General features: G+C 35.0%; 1 protein-coding gene across 1 annotated transcript in view; it reads left to right on the forward strand.

The window, feature by feature from the left end:
- Positions 1-16,652: 16,652 nt before the first annotated feature.
- The window catches only part of LOC113229606 (probable RNA methyltransferase bin3), a 51,014-nt gene continuing 46,224 nt past the window's right edge, over positions 16,653-21,442 (forward strand). Inside the window, exons 1-2 of the mRNA XM_026463266.1 lie at positions 16,653-16,737; positions 16,894-16,944. The gene's annotated coding sequence lies outside the window, so the exon portion shown is untranslated. The remainder of the gene's footprint in view (positions 16,738-16,893; positions 16,945-21,442) is intronic.

Consider the following 21,442-nt stretch of genomic DNA (forward strand, 5'->3'; position numbering starts at 1 on the left):
ATTGCAATCAATTAGTGTGTTATATAAGAAAAAGAAATCATAATAAATGTAGAAGATTTAATCAAATTAATAATAAAAAAATGTTGTTGAGAAAGAATTTCCTTTTGTTCTTGAATATTTTAGCACGTTTTTTAAAAAGAGTTCTCAGGTTTTCGCGATTGCTATACGTTGGAAAATTTTCCGATATACATCGCGTATATTTATTTTATTAAAAAAAAAACAACATTTTGATCTCTGTACAGGCCCCATGGTCACGGTTGACTGAATCAGTCAGTCAAAATAGTTTAATTGCCAATATTTTTCTTTTTTATACGAACCGACTGAAAGTATTTTCCACGCACCGGTGAGGCGAGACGAGAATCGGAATCTAACCGGCCTATTTCCACAAAAAATTGCTAATAAGAGCTCGCGCAAGTTCGCGCTGTGATTGTGGATACTGAAGATAATAATAATAATAATAAATAACGCACACACTCAACATAGCCCCGCACTAGGGAAATCCTGTGTCGCGGGTGCCATGGACACACACATAGACAACCACAAATTACACCCAAACTCACGAGAGAAATAAATGTAGGCCATACACATATTTCTCCCAGTCTGGGAATCGAACCCAGGACCTCTGCATGGCAGTCCGGCATGGTAACCGTTCGGCCACGGAGGCAGTTATGAATCCATCTTTTTTTTTAAATCTCAAATCGTACGTATCTCACAATCTCGCGAGCATAAATACTCTATGTAGATATGTAGAGCAATACGGTTCAATATTACATTAACAAATATTTCAATTTTCGCCTGGGCCATCCTCGCCAACTTAGATCATTTCGAGATGCGCTAGGAGATAATTGAAATTTTACCATACAAATTTCAATCCTCGTCTCGCTTCGCCGGTGCAAAAGTACCTTCAGAATTGGACAATCCACTTAATGTTATATGGCTCTGGACAATTGCGATATACCTATAGACTACTAAAGAAATGTCTCTGTAATCTCCAAAGTGGAACTATAGTATTGCTTCACTATGTAGGTAGGGCTGTGTACTTCCTGTATTGCCATTTTACATATTTGTGCCACCGAGCAATAACTTGAGCATTATTGCGTTGCGGTTTTGAAGAGCAAGCGTGCTGGTGAAATTTCAGGCACATGAAACTTGTCAACTTATTTTATTTATTAAGTTGGTTTCATAAATCGGCCATTCACACATTTTCAGCCTAATTTTTCATTTAATAATTTCTCATCTAATATACCCAATACATTAGAAATTAACCAAATGTAGCAAAATATACAAATCATAATTGCGCTGTGTCAGAAATAGTCGGTTTTTCTTATAAATATTAGAACTTTCTAATTACCGAACTACGGCTACGGCAATTAGATCTAATTACCGTTTCCATAAAATATTAGTGTCTTCATAACTCGAAAACTACTTTGTCTATTCTAATGCCATTTAGACGTATTGATAGTTAAGCATAAAGTTGTTCATATTTTAATGTTATTGGGTATATTAAGCGAGAAAAAACAATGGCCACGGTAATTAGGCTGATAACACCGAAATGGCTACGATAATTAGGCTGAGTACACCGAATGTGAGAATGGTCGAAATAAACAAAAATAAAATAACATAAAATGCATTTATTTCAGACAACATAAATAGATTCATAAAACTGTTGGTATTACAAAATTTACAATAAGATTCCAGAGCATATATTAAGATTACTATTTCCTAAGTTTAACACTTAAGTAAATTAAAAGTATTTTAATAGAAAAGTCATATTACAAAATTATTGTAGACTACATGTTAGATAAAGCTGTATGGAAAAACAACGTGAGTCTAGATTCCACACAAATAAGATTCAAAATGTATTCTATAGCATTTAAGTTTATTTGAAAAGAGCAACCCCTAGAGTGTCTTGCTCGTTCTTCTCAAGGAGGTCAGCATAGTGAACGAGCAGTAGCTTAAATTTTTTTTTTCAAGTTTAAAAATGTTACGTATGGAATAATTGATGATTTGAATTTGACTTAAATAACTATATTGGTACGCAAACTTAAAGAAAGAGAGGACCAATGTCTTAATAGGTTACTCATCTATTAGGTTCTCTTGGGTTCTCATCTATTTGCTACAACTTTCAGATATCTGTGGCTGCTGGCGCGCACTCTACGCATCGACGCGGCGCAGCACTTGCCAAAACCAAAACCATCAACGCTCGCATCCGCAAACATTCCGGATGCAGTACAGTGCCGCGGCAGCCGCAACATCGACAGAACCCGGAACGCGTCATTGTACTGTGCGCGCATTGCATTTAGATACCTTTGGGTGTACCTGCTCTGTAAACTGCAGGTGTACAGCTATGTACAAACACGCTGTAAAGATAGTTACATTGACCTGTACCGTACATCAACTGAACCTACGCGCTCTCATATTAGCTCTTATTGCTAACGCTCTACGTTTTCTCTCTATATTCAAGCCATCACGCAGAGAGTCGGTTACTAAGTCACCAAGATATTTAGAAGAGGTCACTGTCACCACCCTATTCAGTTGTTGACCGTTAAGAAGTAAAAAAAGCCATCGAGTCTTGTCCCCATTAACTACTTTTTAACTTCTCGAATAAGATGGTAAAAGATTCGAACTAAATATAGTTTAACCTGTAAAACACCAATCTAAGATTGGTACTTTGATTTACAATGGGTGTATTTCCGCTTTCTTCGAAATCAGGATAATTTGTTTATTATCAAAGTCCGCTTGTCAAATAAATGAATTCTCAAGAAAAGCAATCCAGTGATATAATCAAGTTGTCTCGAATGATTTGACCGCCTCGTTTATTGCGGTATCGTAATTTATTATGTTTCCTACGAAAATGGAAATTTGAAAGTATTTATATTTTGAACCGACTTCAAAAAAGGAGGAAGTTGTCAATTCGACTGTATTTTTTGTGTTTTTGTGTGCATGTACGTGATTACTCCAGATTATTCTTTTTTGTTGGAAAGAGGGTACCCCAGTATTGGTCCCATTTATATTTGAAGAAAATATTCCACCTCTAAGAGTAGCAAACTAGGGGATGAAACCGGTTTCATGCACTTCCCGGTAACCGATTTTAATAAAACTTGGCAAACAGATGTAATTCCAAGTTGAATAAAGTAAAATCAAACAATAGACAGTAGAATATCGTACAAAGAATTTACACAACGCGTTAATAATAGTTGCCGACTTAATTTATGTATTGTCATTGACCATCATATTTTTTGTACGTGAAAAATATGTATATAAAAATATACTGTTTTTTATACGAGCTCACGTCATAATAACCGTAACAAAGAGAATAAAGCAGAAAATAAAATAGCAACAAAACACCATTTGGCGGTCAAACAGGCATATTTAATGCGAGTCACGAATAGAGTAGATCTGCGGTGTATTTATATTATATACCAAACCGAGTGTATACTACACAAATGTTTATTTACTAGCGTAACACTGTTTGTGTTTGTCTTACCAAATATTGTGGATAGACCGAGAATCAATTAAGTGATTTACAAGCAAATGGGAATTATTGGCAATCGATCTTTCGAGTCCAATTGAAGACGTTTTTTTTATTTTGCATTTAAATAAATAACTAATATGTCAATGTATATCAAAATAAACAAAATGATTTCAATAGTTTAATATACATTGAACTCATTGATGGACCTAGTTACTTTTCGGTGATCACTAGTGATTCTCGGTGGTTTCGGTAGTCCTCGATGATTCTGTCTGTATAAATGTATTACGTAGAATTTTTTTGTTTGAACAGAGAAGACTAAGAAAATATTAGTTCAATGACCAGATTGATTTTAAATAGAGTGGGTGGGTACGTTATGAATATAGGTGGTGAAAATTTAATTGAGGGACCTAATTCTATTTAGCCTTGGACAATGGCGTCAAATATGTAACAATTCATTATGAAATTGAAACAGCTGAAATGAGAAATATCACGATTTAAAGATTAATTAAATGCATCAATTTGGAATCAATTATTCTGTTAATTTCAATAAATCATCGACCGCGTAAAATAAAAGTACTTTTTTAACTGTTTCTTTTTTAAAACTTAATAAAAGGAGAGATTTTATTCGATTCATATTACAAAAAATTTCACCCATTGTATTATAGTTACATTAGAAGCGTTTTGTCTTAGAAATATTCTATTGTTCTTATGTCCGCCCACATGCAGCGCATAGATCTATGATTGTAAAAACAAGGTCGATTGGCGTTTTTACTCAACTGTCTGTGTGTGTTTTAGTCAACTGGCGATGATCGCCACAATTTTTATATTAATGATATAAACCTACTAAACTACTCGGATACTGACATAATTGTCCTCTGTGGGACAGAAGCCAAAACCTAAAAGAAATTGAATTTAATTAAAATAAATAAATCTAAATAAACATAGAAAAAGTTTCCCTGTTTGAGACCAAGTGACATCGTAATATATTCGTAAATGTGTTACAATGTTCGTTCTTTTGTGTGCTAATTGTCCATTGTTTGTCACGCGCAGTGTTTTGTTAAATGTTATATTATAACAAACTTCGCTATATGTATACTAAAAAGTTGACAATGTTTTTTGTAGACTTATAATGTAGTATTTCGAAATACTACGATACGGCAATATTAAAAAACCCCAAGAACAATATTAATATAAAGTTTTGACAAATTTACAGTTGCAATAATAATAATTATTTATTTATAAATCCATAACTGACATAACATAGGTCAGAAAAAATAGTACCATTTCCTATGTGTAACAATTGCGAAAAACTAAGAACAAGATAGCAAAATATACTTTAAAAAAAATGCGTTAAAATTAGATAGGTATGTGTTTTGCATTGGGGAGGTCAATGTATCTAGCTAATGTCTAGGCAAATGACTACGAATTGCCAATCGCAAACGCACCCACCGCCCTAGTATTGAGATCTCATACTTATTTGTATATATATATACATACTGGATGCTGTTCGTGCTGAGACACATTCAGCAATTTAGCAGCGCGCTTGTTTTCTGATAACAGCGTACAATTAATATCCTCGCACTTTTTTGGTGACCACGAAAATTACTGTCTACTGAACAAAGTCCAAAACAAACTTGTTTTTCTTCTTGCATGTGAGTAGTATGTTGCAGGTGGCCGATGCTGGGGAGGTGGCCACAGATTTGACTGTAAGTTTCTCGTCCAAAGATGTGGCTACTGTAATCAAGAATATGGTCAGCGGAAAGTCCCCAGGTCATGATAGTCTCAGCATCGAGCACCTGCAACACGCTGGAGTGCACCTGCCCAGAGTCTTGGCCACATTTTTCACTCTTTGTATTGGACATTGTTATCTTCCAGAAGCAATCATTAAGACTATTGTGGTTCCAATATTGAAAAATAAAACAGGTGACACTTCGGATATAGGCAACTACAGACCTGTTTTACTGGCACCTGTATTAGCAAAGGTGTTGGACGGTCTGCTTGACAAACTCATGGAAAAACATATAAAGTTGCACGACGCCCAATTCGGGTTTAGACCTGGATTGTCTACTGAAAGTGCAATCCTGTCACTCAAGCATACTGTCCAATACTATGCGGACAGGAACACACCTGTGGTTGCCTGTTTCCTTGATTTATCCAAAGCTTTCGACCTCATAAATTATGACCTGCTTTGGCGGAAGTTGAAGGAGGATACACAGGTACCCGATGAGATTATCCAACTGCTCAAGTACTGGTACAAGGAGCAGTCAAACTGCGTAAGGTGGGCAGGCTCTTTATCGGAAGAGTATGGGTTGGAGTGCGGGGTGAGGCAGGGGGGTTTGTCGTCTCCCCGCCTTTTCAACTTATATATGAATAAGCTGATCGAGGAGCTCAGCAGAACTGGTATCGGTTGCCATGTAGGAGGGGTCTGCGTAAATAATATTAGTTACGCAGACGATATGGTTCTGCTGAGTCCCTCGATCGGTGCCATGAGGAGGCTGCTCAGGACTTGCGAACAATACGCGGAGGCTCATGGGCTCAGATACAACTCTACGAAGAGTGAAATGATGGTGTTTAAGGCAGGTAATAAGACCTACTCCACCTTGCCGTCAATCACTCTGGCTGGCACACCACTTAAAAGAGTAGCCAACTTTAAGTATCTGGGCCACTGGGTCTCTGAAAATCTAAGTGACAACTTAGATCTGGAGAGGGAGCGCAGGGCGCTTTCAGTTCGCTGCAATATGTTGGCTCGCAGGTTTGCAAGGTGTACAAAGGAGGTAAAGACGACGCTTTTTAAAGCATTCTGTCAAACTTTTTACACCTGCAGCCTGTGGGTCAGTTACACGGGGAAGGCATATAGCGCTTTGAGGGTGCAGTATAATAACGCGTTCAGGGTGTTGATGGGGCTGGGGCGGCGGTGTAGCGCCTCCGGCATGTTCTGTGAGGCGGGAGTGGATGGCTTTCATGCAATCATGCGGAAGCGATGCTACTCCATGCTGCAGCGCGTGAGTGCCAGCCCTAACATCATCCTGAACTCGGTTGCGCACCGGTGGGACAGCCCGGTAATAAAATACTGGCTGCTCCTACACGCACCATACATTAGATTAGATCATAAGAATTACTAACATTAGATAATAAGAATTATGTTTGTATACTAACAAAATATGGATCTTTGGCTGAAATAAAAATTATTTTATTTTTTTATTTTTTTTATTTTTATTTATAACTAAAGTGATTTGATAAATTTTTCATTATAGAGGCAATAGCAGTTAGAATAAGAAGCGTAAATTAAGATTCCTTTAGGTATTATTCACCAAAACTATAACTATGATTCATGATTGTCACGTCAAGTCGTTTCCACCAAAACAACCCTTATCAAACAATGGCTCGAAATAGTATGACAATGTCGTCTACCAAAATAATCTACAACTGTTGCCGTTCTAGTCGTGAATGTCGTCTGAGCGGACACTTAGAACTCCGGCGGTCACATTAGTAGGGAAACCCAGAATAAGATTTACCGGCTTTTGTTTGCTACATGATGCGGTTAAAGTTTGAAAAGCTGGAGAATAAACAAGGTTTAGAAATAGGAAATGAAGCTATTTTTCCAGATTTAAATCCTGTAAGTTTATTTATTTTTTAAGAATTTCGCGATAGTTACACGTAGGACATTTCCTATAAACTTTTTTTTCGGATCTAAATATCGTAATATTTGCTTTTTTTCCTGTCCTGTGGTCACGGCCGACTGAGATGGTTGGTCATCAATCAGTTACGTTTAATATTAGTTTGCATTAATATTAAACGTAACTGATTGATACCCTATTTTTCACTACAGTTACAATATTTATTTTTTTAAAGAACATTCAATTTACGAATATAATAATATAAATAATTAATTTAATATAATATAAATAATTATACGAATTATATTATACGCGGTATAGATACGAAAAAATTGTTTTATTTCCCATGTGTAACAACCGCGAAAACCTAAGAATTTGATAAAATTTAGAAAATCGGAAGCTCGCAAAACGAATAATAAGATAAATAAATAAACAATGTTGTTTGATGTAATTGAACATTTTACATTTTTAGAACAAAGCACTATTCGAAATATCATGTTAACAGACAAAATAACTTTAGGCAGTATCTATTTATTAATTTGTTTTTTTTTTCGTTTATTACACTGCTACATTTTTATTATTTTAGGTACAGTGGCTTGTAAATAAATCTACATGTACTGCAAGGGCACAACAAAGCGATGAGGACACTTACTCATTATAAAACTTATCAAATAAATGTGATCATATTAAATAAATCATTACAATTATACATAAATAAGATAAATTAAGAACGATATCAAAGTATTTTAGATTAATTACATAATAAATTACATTTTGTCATTGAACATTTTTTAAATACTATAATAACTTTTATTTATGAGGAATTCTTTTAAATGTTAATTTTAATTTTTAAAGTTAAAAGCCCAGGGAGACTCAGGGGTATCCATAAAGATTTCCCCACGTCAAAAAAAAAAAGGTTGTCACTAGATCGACACACAACACTCACGATATCCGGCGACTTGTCGGGCGATGCTTGATGTTGTTTACATTTGCTGATAACTGGATCCCATGACGATGAAAACTTAAAAGCGCCTTCCCAGTTGCAATTACGGTGTTTTTTAATTTCAATAGCTTCATGTACGATTCTACTATAGTGATGACTTTCTTTAAAAACGATCTTGGGATTATGAAGCTTAATTCAGTGGATTGGTCCTGGGGGTCTACTCTCGATCTCCGTCCGACATCCGTCCGAAACAATTACTGTCCAATAAGTAATATTCGACAAAATTAAAAGACAAGTGTCAAGTATGAAGCTTCATTCGCATCACCCGTCGTTGACCCCCAGATTCCAGCAAATGCTCGGCTATTGCAGCTTTTTTTTTTTGGTTACTCACAGCCGCGATATGTTCTTTGACTCTTTCCGCTACAGTGCGTTTTGTGTGCGTTGAAGGTTAATATGCCTAATCCTTGAAAGCTCTTAGCAAGATTCTCTTTGTTTTATATTTTTCAATAGCTATTGAGGCATGTGAACTATATTTGCACTGTATCAAAAATCTGCCAAGATGGTATGTACCGTCTCTATTAAAAGTAGGGAATGCACGGTTGCAATCCTTACTCTCACTTTCACCTGTGAAATCATTTGTAAGTTGTCTAGGCGGCAATAAAATTGCTTATTGTGAAACTTTGTCTGTAACCTGTATAATTAGTTCCGTTTTATGTCTCGACCTGGTTGCGGTAAGACAAAACTTATTGTTGTTTCTTCTATCTACTGAGTCCAAAGTTTTGTTTAAAGTTTTACCCATAAATATGGTTTAACTAACTATATACAATTACAGAAATCCGTAAGATTTTCTCTTTATACTTGTATTTAGGTTACAACTTAAGAAAGAAGCACAAGACTTCGTTGTATGGCTTTAAGAGTGAAACCAGACGAGCGTGAGCTGTGAGTCGCGTTTTTTGAGTCTAGTAGTTTACGTTCGACTGAATTTGGGGCGCAAGACCTATTTATTTAGTTGCTTTTTGATATATTGTTATATATTATTTGTGTCATATAGTGTAATGAATCCATTAAAATACTGTGTATTTATAAAGTTCTTTTTTAGACACATTCATAAATTTCGCATGAAAATTCCGTTAAACCTTAGAGTTGCGAACCAGAATTCTAGACCGCTGCTGCTTTCGAGACGGTAGGCGAAACCTTTTAAATGTTAGTAGAGCATTTTTTTTAAATATCCTAGTCATACATCGAACTAGACTCATCTAACGTAAGTGAATTTTTAGTATAAAAAACATTAATTTAACTTTTAAAAGTACAGTACAATATCATACATAACGCACGCACTCGACACAGCCCCGCAATAGGGAAGCTACGAGACACGCACATAGACAACCACAAATTACACCCAAACTCACAATAAGTGTAGGCGATACAAATATTTGTGCCGGCCCGGAAAACGAATCCGGAACCTATGCGTGGCAGACCAGCAAGATATCTGTTCGGCCAGGGAGACAGTTACAGCGGGGGCGTTAAATAATGTTACAAAAAGAAATTTGGTACAAGTACAACCACTCAATATGGAAAGATTACAATGTGAGCAATATACAATATGTAAGTGTATGCCAACATCCAGATGAATTGTAAAATACTACCACGTGCCAATAAATGTTTCCCTTACCTTCGATCCCTCGCCCCTCTATTCAACCGCACAAGCACGTCACAAAGTATGACTAAAGTTCGATCGTAATTGCACACATGAGTCGGCAGACAACTCGTTTTGCGTCGTCGTGTGGCACAAACCGGACTTTAATATAAAACCGAGTGCAGCGTAAATTAAGTCACTCAAAAAACGCGGCTTACAACACAAGATTACAATCGTCTGGTTTCACCCTTAAAGATAAAATTTTATCGTACTAGGTACTTACTAAAAGAACTGACTTCTCATTGTGAGCTTATCTTAATCCTTAATGCGTGAAAATATGTTCTCATTTTTAACATTTTTTTTTTCAATATAACATATTCATATCTATTATTCATTTATTGCTGTTTTAACATTGATGGTACAGGTTAATAAACTTATTGTTCTACTTTTTTTGTAAATAAATTGTCCACTCGACTTTAGGGAACTGGTTTTTTCCACTTACCAAAACGGTGGACGCGCGGTAGAGCTACATTAATTCCATTGCTGCGTTCATAAGCCATGCCTGTCAAAGGTAAATCTTTCGTGCTATTCCACACACATTAAATGTTAAAATAAAAATATTTGCTGCAACATGAAGCTTTCGGCGGTAGAATAAAATTGCCATAACATATTTTATTCATTCCTAGAAATTTTGTAGCAGTAGAGGTTTTTGTGAAAGAGTACGTCTAGGGAAGTACTGCCACCTTACCTATTTTTACCGCCAAGCAGTAATGTGACCATTAATGCGTTCCAGCTTTAAAGGGTAGAGGTGCTGGTGAAATAACAGGCACATGGGACTTATCAACTTATATTTCAGGGTGACGGGCGCAGTTGGATCTTTGCGTTTTAAAGCTCTGAGTGGCACTGTAACTGTTATGGATAGGCGTGTCACTTACCACCAGGCCCGATTTGTTCGTCTCATCACTCGGTATTACTAAAAAAAAAACAATTAAAAAAAATCGGAACTTGGCATTTGGATTTTATTAATGATCATTAAAATTCTCAACGAACAGAATAAACAAGATTGTGTTTTGCTGACGGCTATAAATAGAATGGTTGAATTTATTATTATATTTGTTTACGCTCTACGAAAACTAAGGCAAACTGCTTCGCGAGAAGCTGCATTGACGCCCTGTCACGGTCTTGTACTGTGGGGGGCAACTCGGTGGTCTTAGAAAGAATTTTTAAGGTTCAAAAGGAGTGTATTCGGGCAAATTGCAGTGTGAGGTTCGATGGCAGCTACAAACCGTTGTTCAAAAAGCTATACATGTTGCCTTTGCCATGCATGTACATTAGCGATATCTGCGTGTTTGTCAACTCTCATTCTCAATATTTTAAAACACATGGTCAGTCATAGGCAAAAAAGAGCAAAAATTATGAATGTTTTATACCAAACTCGTTGCCATAAAGTAATTTATAAGAATAACTGTTTCATAATGTGTATAACTAATTTCAATAAATTACCACATTAATGGCTTTAGATACATTGCTTCTATAGTAACAAAGATTACTTAGAATTTACAAATTCTGTTGCACATTATTTTGAAACTATGGAGACCAAACATTAAATTCCATTAATACATGCATATCTGCTTGCAGGTTGAATACATTGTACCTGATTTTACTCACGACCTATACAATTATTGTATACAAGTACATATATACAACGACCTATACAAGTACTGTAATATTCTGGCAAATAAACGTATTCTATTCTATTCTATAAAAATAATTTCGTCACGTATTTGGATGAAGTATTCGTATTTTTTTTACAGAATTTGTCATTTTGTACTCGTCTAACGTATTAAAGCATAACATACATATAATTTTCCAAACAAATTGTGCCCTTAGAACCGATTCGTATTTTGTTGACCGTGTGATAAGCACCTCTCGTACAGAACCTGCATCAATTTAATTTTTTACGTCCATTTTTGTGCCCTGTGTTCTTTTTTATTTTCATAACACTTAAAGTTTATACCTTTTTATTCCGGTTATTCGAAAATGACGTCAATGGTTTCAATTGACTATAAATTGATGTTTAAAAGTTATTACTACTTGAGTTACCGCATTTAAGCTACTTAGGGAACGTGTTTTAAATCGTCTTGTTTAATGTCAACATGTTTTTTACGTGAACAATACGGCGAAGTTTAAATCTACGATATAATTTAAGTATATTATTTCCCTTATTTAATAAAACTTACTTTTATATAGAAAATAATTTGCGTTTTTGAATGTTTAGTATAGAATTTCAAAAATACATTTTTTATCAAAGGTTATATCATATAGACACCGCACTGAACAAAACCGTCGCTACTTAAACATTTGCGGTGTAAGAGAATAATTCTTAACATTGCAAATTCGTTGCTAGCTCTGGGATATAAGATTTTAAGTCGTGCTTGGCTTTGGTTATTCTGGCCTTCCTTTCCCTACAATCAGGAACACAGCGTGTTGTTTTGTTGTAGAAATACGTAATGATGATTTATCCACAAAGAACTTTATAGCGAACTAGTATAGTTTTTCTGAAGTTATATGGGTAAGTTCAGTTAGAATTTTAGGCACTGACAATGTATTTAATTTTTATTTTTATTTTTTTATAATATCAAGTGTCGCTCCTGGCGTTAAGTAAACGCATGTCCATGACAGTGGCAGTGCCACTCAGAGCTTTAAATCGCTAGAACCTTAGATCTGTCCGATGTGCCTGCAATTTCACCAGCACCCTTACCCTTCAAAACCGGAATGCTGTAATGCTTACATTACTGCTTAGCGGCAGCAATAGGGAAGGTGGCAGAACTTCCCTGACGAACTCTTTCACAAGGTGTTCTACAGCTACTAAACACCTGTTCAGATGACCGTGTGATATTAATCATTGGAAGCACTTGCGCGCACCGCGCGTTTATTTTCGTCATCTGAACGTTCCAATCCAACGTGCGTCTACCCCGCGTCGGTGCGCGGTAGGTATGCGTTCATTTGAACCTAGCCTTATCTGCATCTCTACTGCCTGCCACAACTTGATAATGTCAATAGAACTTCAATAAAACTTTTGTGAATTAAAAATATTTTCTTTTATATTTACTTTTTTTTTATAGTTTCGCTAAAAATAAATGATGTTTTTCGTAAAACGCCACATCCTAATAACAGAGAGTTTATCAAGGTGGCGTTGAACGCGGCTCAGTCTTTCACAGATAATTCACGGAACATTTTTTACTAATACAGAATTAATGCCTGAACCTCAGTGACGTGTTTACCGTATTAAATGGCTTTAATTTTTAGAGAAAAAGAGAGAAAAAAGTTCTTTCAGAATTTAATTAGGTAAATTCTTCGTGTGAAGTTCCGAGGCTATTTGTTGTAGTGGATTCCAAGTATTTTATTTTGTAGACAAGACAAAGGTCTGACCAGTGACGTGGAACACACGGAATGGACATAATGTACTACTATGAATGTACCTCTATATACATATGCCAAGGCAATTAGAAGTTTTATTACGAAATATCAGATTAGGTGGGTTACTAAAAACTCATATTTTTCAAAGGCGTTAATTTTTAAAATGAGTTTTTATTGCACTTATAGTTAGCCAAAAGATAAACTGTACCATCTTGTGGGTACAGTTTAAGATAGGATATGTAAATAGGTAACTTCAAGATAGTTCACAATTTAAATATGTCAATTTAACAAAATAAATTTAGACATGTCAACTTCTGGTTTCTGAGCAGTTATAATTTTGTGATAGCATGTACCGTTTCAAGACCACAAGGTTTTCCGTATCATCATATTCACGAAAATACGAACTGAATTTCGTATATTCACTATAACGTGGTTGTTTCCACTATACTACGACGGTTCATAGAATATAAACATGTAACAATAATCGGTGTTATTTTTCGTTATGATCGCTTCCAGAAAATTCTTATTAATGTCATGCCCAATTATGATTGACGTAGTTAATGATTTTGTGCAAAATGTTTGCAAAAATAACAACGAATTATTTCCTCGTTCAAGTTCAATGCAAACGAGTGAATTGGTGAATGTAAAACTTGTTTGTCAACATAATCATCAAAATATTATATGTCCCACAAATGGGCACGGGTTTCTAAGGAGAAGGTTTGGGTATAATCCTTTCTCTCATCATCCACAGCGGATTTCAACCTCTGCTGGATATAGGCCTCCCGTAGTTTCTGCCATCCACCACGGTCCTGTGCTAGTCTCATCCATCTATGGCCCGCAACTTTGACAATGTCGTCCACACATTTTGTTATAGAAAGTCTGTCCCACGTTTCTATATCCCATTTCCTAGCCACCATTTGATTATCGCCTTACTCCACCTGTGTCCACCACGTCTCGCAACACACAACCAGTTACATTGCTCCAATGCGTGCTGGGTATTTCGCACGTTTCGCAGAAGTTGTGAACCGTCTTTGAAATGCAATGATTTATCTATGATTTCATCACGATATTCCCTTCATCGTTAGCGATAGGTATTTCAACTACATATTCACAAGTGTTTAGTAACAGTAGAGCTGCTACCTATTTCTGCCGCCAAGCGGTATCCGGTTTTTAAAGGTGCTGGTGAAATTCTCGGTTTTACACACTGGGTCTATTCGTGTCAGGTCATTATACTATTGGCGGGCAAAACGCACTCTGCAGGGTTTCAACGACCCGACTACCATAGCGCTTGGTCAAGCTGTAAGTCAGAAAGAATTTTTTATAAAGAAATCCCGTCGTCTCGTCGCTTGATACTATACAAAAAAATGTACCTAATAGGATTTAAAGTTATTGTACATGCTGCCACAGGGATTTTAACCAACGACCATTCATTTGAGAAGCAATCGTTTTCCGCTGGGTTACCAACACTTTTATTCATAGGTACATACGCGTATTTAACATGTTCCTATATATTTATTCGTATGTTCCATATATACATGCTATTAATTATATTTTACATTGTACAAGGCTTTGCTCTAAAAGTTAGTTGTATAACTTTTTTACAGCTTTAATATTGCTTTAACAGGTGCATTGCAGTACACATATAATCATATAATTATAATATTAATTCCCTGTCTGCAGACTTATTCCCTGAACGCTATAACTTGGGTCTTTTCAAAGCGAGAGAGAAAAGGCATTATTTAGGTGCATATGCTCCATCACCGACCTTATCACACTTTCCTACGCATTTATTTTTTTATAAAAAAAGTATTTCAGATTTTTTTTTAATGGCAATGCACACACTCAACATAGCCCCGCACTATGGTAACTCTGTGTCGCTGGTACCATGGACAAACACATAGACGACCACAAATTACACCCAAACTCACGAGAGAAACAAATGTAGGCCGTACTAATATTTCTCCTGGCCCGGGAACTAAATCTGGGACCTCAGCGTGGCAGTCCGACATGGTAACCGTTCGGCCACAGAGGCAGTTAAAAATATGTATATCACATCTATAAAACATGCGGTCCATAATTTTCGATTGCCTGTCTTCGATCGCCTATATAAGTTTTATTTGTAACTTTTTTATTGTATAAAGTAATAAAATTAACAAATTGTAACATAGATCTGAACCGGAGAAAAACCCATTGCGTACGAGAGTTCTTTTTAATCATTTGCGCGCATTCATTTGTAAAATATTCCATCGGCAGCGTTTACACAGACATGTTTTGTAATTGTAGCAAACAGGAAATTATTTCATAAAGGAAGCGATGCAAGTCGCTTTGATGTTGGTAATGTACATACATGGGCATTATTTGTAAATTATTAGATTTTTTATTAAAAACAAATATTAACTGTATAATTAATGGTTGTTTATGTGTGTGTCCATGGTAAACGCGATACAGAGTTTGCGTGTGTGCGTTATTATTAATATTTACATCTTAAATTCTAAAAAAGTAAAAGGTTGCACTTTTCTTTGTCAAAAATTGGAACTACTTTTCGTCGCGAGTATAACCCTCCCTTTTACGATGTAGGATCCTTTAAACGAGGTGTGAAGAGGCATGTTGTAGACAGGCAAAGGCGGTAATTATATCAACACTGCACAAGGTTCCGTCTATGTCAAAGTCATATAACCTTTGGTAAGCAAATTACTCTTGAAATCGTCATATCTCACCCTCGTGGAGGAAAGGCATAAGTGGAGTTACGTCAAAAACATTTATTGCTCTATCGACTAATATTGGAGCTATAGTTACAAGAATTGGAGAGGATGTCGGTTATATTTTTCTCTATGCAATGGAGCAAAATACATTTTTGACGTAACTCCGTATATGCTATTCTTCCATGAGAGTTGCGAATCGATTAAACTCTACTGCTCATTCGTAAGGCAGATTCCCTGGAGCAGAACGAGCAAGAAACTCTAAGAGTTGTTCTTTACAAATAAACATTTCTGCACATTTTAATATTTACAATATTGATTTCAAACATCATAGATCGAGACAACCTGCTAGAGCTTAACAGGTGGAGTAGAGTTAGTCGGTCACGTATAAAGAAAGGCTGTAATTCATTATTTTATAGCAAATTGAAATACTGTTTAAACATTAAATTTGACTATGTTTTTGTAAGTTTATGAAAAATATTTAATTTGGATACTTTTTAATCACTGGATAATAAAGTAAGAGCTCTCAAAATTCAAACTTTTGTTGAATTACATAAGTGTAACCTAATTCGATGTGTCCAAATATAGAGAGAGATAGTATTATGTTATCCGGTAAGAAAGGTTATTCCTTACTAAGATACTGATATTTCCTTAAACTTATATAAATGCTTCTCTGCATCATTTAATATTAAAGCGGTTATAATAACGGCATTTGTGGACTTTTCATTTCATAGTATGTTTTATTACTTTGCAGTAATGCAAATGTCATGGACTTTAAATACAACATAGGTATTAGAAATTCGTTACCAAATCACGGTGTGACTGGTGGCCAAAGCAACCGGTCTCCTCAGTATGACGCCGGGCAATGAACAGGAGAACGGCATGGCCTGTACCCTGTTTACAAGCCGTTAGTTTTTTCTGCGAAGCCTTCAACGGCGCACGCGACGGTAGGCTTTAGTAACATCTAGTATTTAAATTTAGAATTGACAATTTTAAATGTCAATTTGCAATTAGGTCTCAGAATTTTATGTTTTGAAATGAACATTTTTGTTCTTTGTACGTAGAGTTATTTAAATATATTTATAGATAGTGTTTTGTTTTAGGATTTCAAAACAAGTGAAGTTTATTTTTCCAACTGTGATATAAGGAGCGAGGTGAGTATCAAATTGGTTATTGCTATTTTTTCGAACTTTGCATACTGTGAAAGTTAAAAAAAAATTAAGTAGCTCTTTGGTTATTATATAATGATTTAACTAGCCTTCTGTGTATGGATCCTATATTTTTGAGCTTTTGTAATGAAATTTATTCAAAAAGTGAATCAAAGAAATAAAATATAAGAACAGCTTAAGTGTTGTTATTAAAAAAGATGTAAAGGACTAGATACAGTAAAAGGTACAGAATGAAAAGCTTACTGGAACTAGGGCTATATTTAATAGATGGAATTGGGTCCTCGTGATTGAGTGTCTGAATTGTTGACTATTTTCCCCTTTTTATGGTTATGTAGGTACAATCCCTTGGGTTTCCCATTTAATTCATACACTTTTTAGACATTATACTACAAAGAAGAAATAGGCTTCGGGTCTATACGGATCTAAGAATGCGATTAAGTAATCGATTTTTTGTATTTTTCACTAGTTTAAAAATTTTCATTGATTTTAGGATTTATGGATTAATGCAACAAAATCATGATAAAAAATTAAAACCTGTTAAAGTTTGCCGTCTATATCTTTATTAGGACAAAATTCAACCGGTAGTGTTATAAAAAAAACGTCTCAATAACAGAGCACAATGCTATATTAAATTAAAAAAATTATAATATCTGCAAAAGATTTAACAACTTTCAATCCCCAAGCTAAAGTTATGCCACTTTAAAAGAATAACTTCAAGTGACGTACTGAATAACTAAAGAGCGTAAGTAGACGCGCGACTTGAATGTCGTATAGTCGGCGAATGTTAATTTTTTTTTTGTTATTACGCCCAGAAATTACCACCATAAGCATTAATAGTGTGATGTGATGCCATAGATATAAGGAGACCACGCTAAGAGACAACTATAAAAAATACTTGGTAAATTAACCATGTCAACCACGTTTAAATTGTGATTATTTGATATTTCTAGTTATACGTATATCATATATGTTTTTAACACCGTAATAGTTTTTATGAATCTTTTGATATTACATAACTGTTTTACACTCCATGGTTCCTTCAATATTCATAAAAGTACTAAAATCTATTTTGTTGATGTTCGTACAATCTCTGGTGGGCTTTGTATGTCATTGTAGATAATGGCAATTTCCAACACAACTAAGATATGTTACGTCGTTATTGCTGAGTTTGGTATTGAACTGGAAAATTAGTCGTTCAATACTTTGTGTCTCTAGACATTCACGCGACTGCGTCTATCGCATCGCATCGCAGTCGCGATAGACGCAGTCGCTCGTTTGTTAGCGAACTTAACAATGGCCTAATCTCGTATTCTAGACATTACTAAAGTCTTACAATAGCGTTGATAAACCCAAAACGAAAAAATGCGTAGTCGAAATTGGAAATGATAAAGGATTGAAATATACCATTTGTTCATATGAAATGAAATTATTATTATTTATTTGAATTTAAGAAAGGGGGGTACATTATATTTAAATAAACACAGTCCTACAAAACTGTATATACAGTTTGACTGCAGGATCGAAATGAGTCTCAATTAAGCAAAAAGTTACAAACTGACAATAATGGTGTTAAAAATACTTAAACGATATGATTATTAACTATTCAATAATAATTTGTGAAGTAATTCTTTTTCAACATTTTTTTTAATTTACATTTTTTAGTTAGTAAATGGATTACTGTTAACAAACAATGCTTCTTTTTATTTTATTTATATTTAGTTTTTTTATTATTCGTATACTTTTGCATATTTATTTCATAGAAACGGTATTTTAGATGAATATTATCATAAAAAAGTAAATAAATTTGTTATAGAATATTTCTGAAATCAATCGTTCTTTCTTACTTTTGAATTAAACCGGGTTTCTTTTGAGTAGTAAAACATACAGCACGAGTAAGATATCTGCGAGGCTTTTACAACTTGTTTTGTTATTTATTATAAAAAAATCATACGATTTCTCTATTCAGTAGCTTTATAATGTTGTATAAATTAACCTATGTTTGTGCAAACGTTTTTCAATGTTCAATAGGTATTTAACAAAGCTTTTGAGCATTGGAGTTGTTAATATTGCGTTTGTGTATATAACTAGCTCTTGTCCGCGACACGCGGATTTTTTACATGTATTATAACGAAAACAAATGAAAAATATTAAAGTTTGAAAATGTAAGGAATACGGTCTTTTATCATTTTTAATAGATATTCTATTTATTAGTATGAATATTCTAGCAGTTCTTTATAAGTTCAAGAAGTGCGATTTGTCATATAAACATTTTCACCCTTTTTCTCTCTTTTAGGGGTTGAATTTTGAAAAATCCGTTCTTAGTACACCTACACTAAATAAAAGTAACATAGCCTCAAGTTTTCATGTTTCTAGGACTTATATTTTGCTGTATGAATCCTACTCCTTTGTATAACATACAGATATATATATATATATATATATATAATAATTATAACGCACACACGCTTATAGTTCCACACTAGGATGTCTACTCTCGATCTCCGTCTGACATCCGTCCGAAACAATTACTGTCAAATAAGTAATATTCTGCCATATCATTACTGTGACAACTGCGCTCCAATTGGCTAGCCCGAATTAGAAACAATAGACAAGTGTCGTCAATGGGTGTCGTCAACTGTTTCACTTCAAATCGATCAGTTAACTTGAGCTTTGCTATAATGGACGAAAATTGTAAAATTACATATTTAATATTTAATTACCGATGAAATGTGATTCCATTTGTTTTGTAATTAGATGTTTGCTGTTTTTTCCGTACCACCGAATAGAACAGAAAGGCATTGTTAGAGATATTATCTTTATTACAATAAATTCAGAATATTTTTTGGAATATACGGAGAAGTACACACAGGTCAGTAGTTGGCCTGTCTATATTTCAGCAAAAACGGGAATTGATATTTATAAGAGCTGTATCGATGTGTTACCAGGAATATGTGGCCCTTATTTCGTCTCTATTTCTGGTTATATAAATGACTGTGGGTGTCATGGACACAAACATAGACAACCACAAATTACACCCAAACTCACGAGAGAAATAAATGTAGACCCAAGCGCGTTTGCGCTGCATCCGATCCGTATTCGTTCTGAATCCGAGACTAAACAGATCTAGAAAACTAGCTCTAAGTACAATTCGAATTCGAGAAAATAAGAATAGCGCTTGTACACGTAGAGATAAAATGACGCTTCGGACTGTCATTTCTCGGATTCGGAACTCATACAATTAATATTTCTCCCGGCCCGGAAAAGATCCCAGACTCTGCGTGGCAGAGCAGCATGGCGATCATTCGCCCACAGAGGCAGTCTAGATACTGTGTATGAAATTTATCGAAGTTGCATTGGGTCAGAGATTTCACCATTCCCGATTTATATATGTCATTTACTGTGTTTTGTTAGAGGCATAATAGAGAGTTATGCAATAGAAAATATCACTTTGACATATTGCAAGAGAGAGACACAAGAAAATGTAAACGAATATCATCATAGTTTCATTATAAAGGCAACTATTAAAAGCACAGAGTTTTTATAGCACTTTTTTGTTTTACTTCTCATACAAATTGATGGCATACCATTTAAAAGAAGTTGAAAAAAATTGTGGGAAATTTTCGTAGATGTAGAACCACAAGTCGTTTGTTTTAATGATAGGAATGTTACGTTACGAGGCATTTATAATAATAACTAACAACTTGCTAAACTTTAGCCAGCCGGATAAAATATAAATAAATTTTTCTCCTAATAATAAGGTAAAGTTTAATAAATAAATCTCTTTATTGCTAACATTATAAAAACGTTAACAACAACTACACTTAAGATACTAAGTAAACATTCACAGGCGGCAAAAAGAGGTATCTCAATTGGCGCTCCTCCTGTTCAGGACAGTTGCAGCACTGGTTTTCAGTCACCCCCTTCTCCCTTAGATGGATTTTTTATTTTTTTATAATATCAAGTGTTGAGACGAATAAGTGCGCTTGATGGAACACGCCTGTCCATAACAGTTGCAGTGCCACCACTCAGAGCTTTCAATCGCAAAGTCTGAGAGGCACTGCCACTGCGCCCGTCACCCTGAGATATAAGTAACAAGTCCCATGTGCCTGTAATTTCACCAGCACCCTTACTCTTCAAAACCAGAACACAGTAATGCTGACATTACTGCTTGACGGCAGAAATAGTGAAGGTGGCAGTACTTCCCTGGACGAACCTTTCACAAGAAGCTCTATTCCTACTAATGAGGAGTGCGGAATGGAAAGTTTCGAAGACCAGACAAATTCTAATTCAACCTTGTTAATATTAGCGTCACAACTTCAGTGTCTTTTATACACTTTTTTATCATAAGACAATAACCGCTGACGTGATAACCCATAAAGCCTTGATGGTCGCAATTACGTAGCGAGTACGTAAATCTTCAAGAGCAAGGTTTTTTATGAGCATTATATGTTTATTAAGACGAGTTGCAGACAAAAAAAAACAG

The sequence above is a fragment of the Hyposmocoma kahamanoa genome, unplaced genomic scaffold (assembly GCF_003589595.1).
Source record: "Hyposmocoma kahamanoa isolate Upper Pololo Valley unplaced genomic scaffold, ASM358959v1 62, whole genome shotgun sequence".
Classification (NCBI taxonomy): Eukaryota; Metazoa; Arthropoda; class Insecta; order Lepidoptera; family Cosmopterigidae; genus Hyposmocoma; species Hyposmocoma kahamanoa.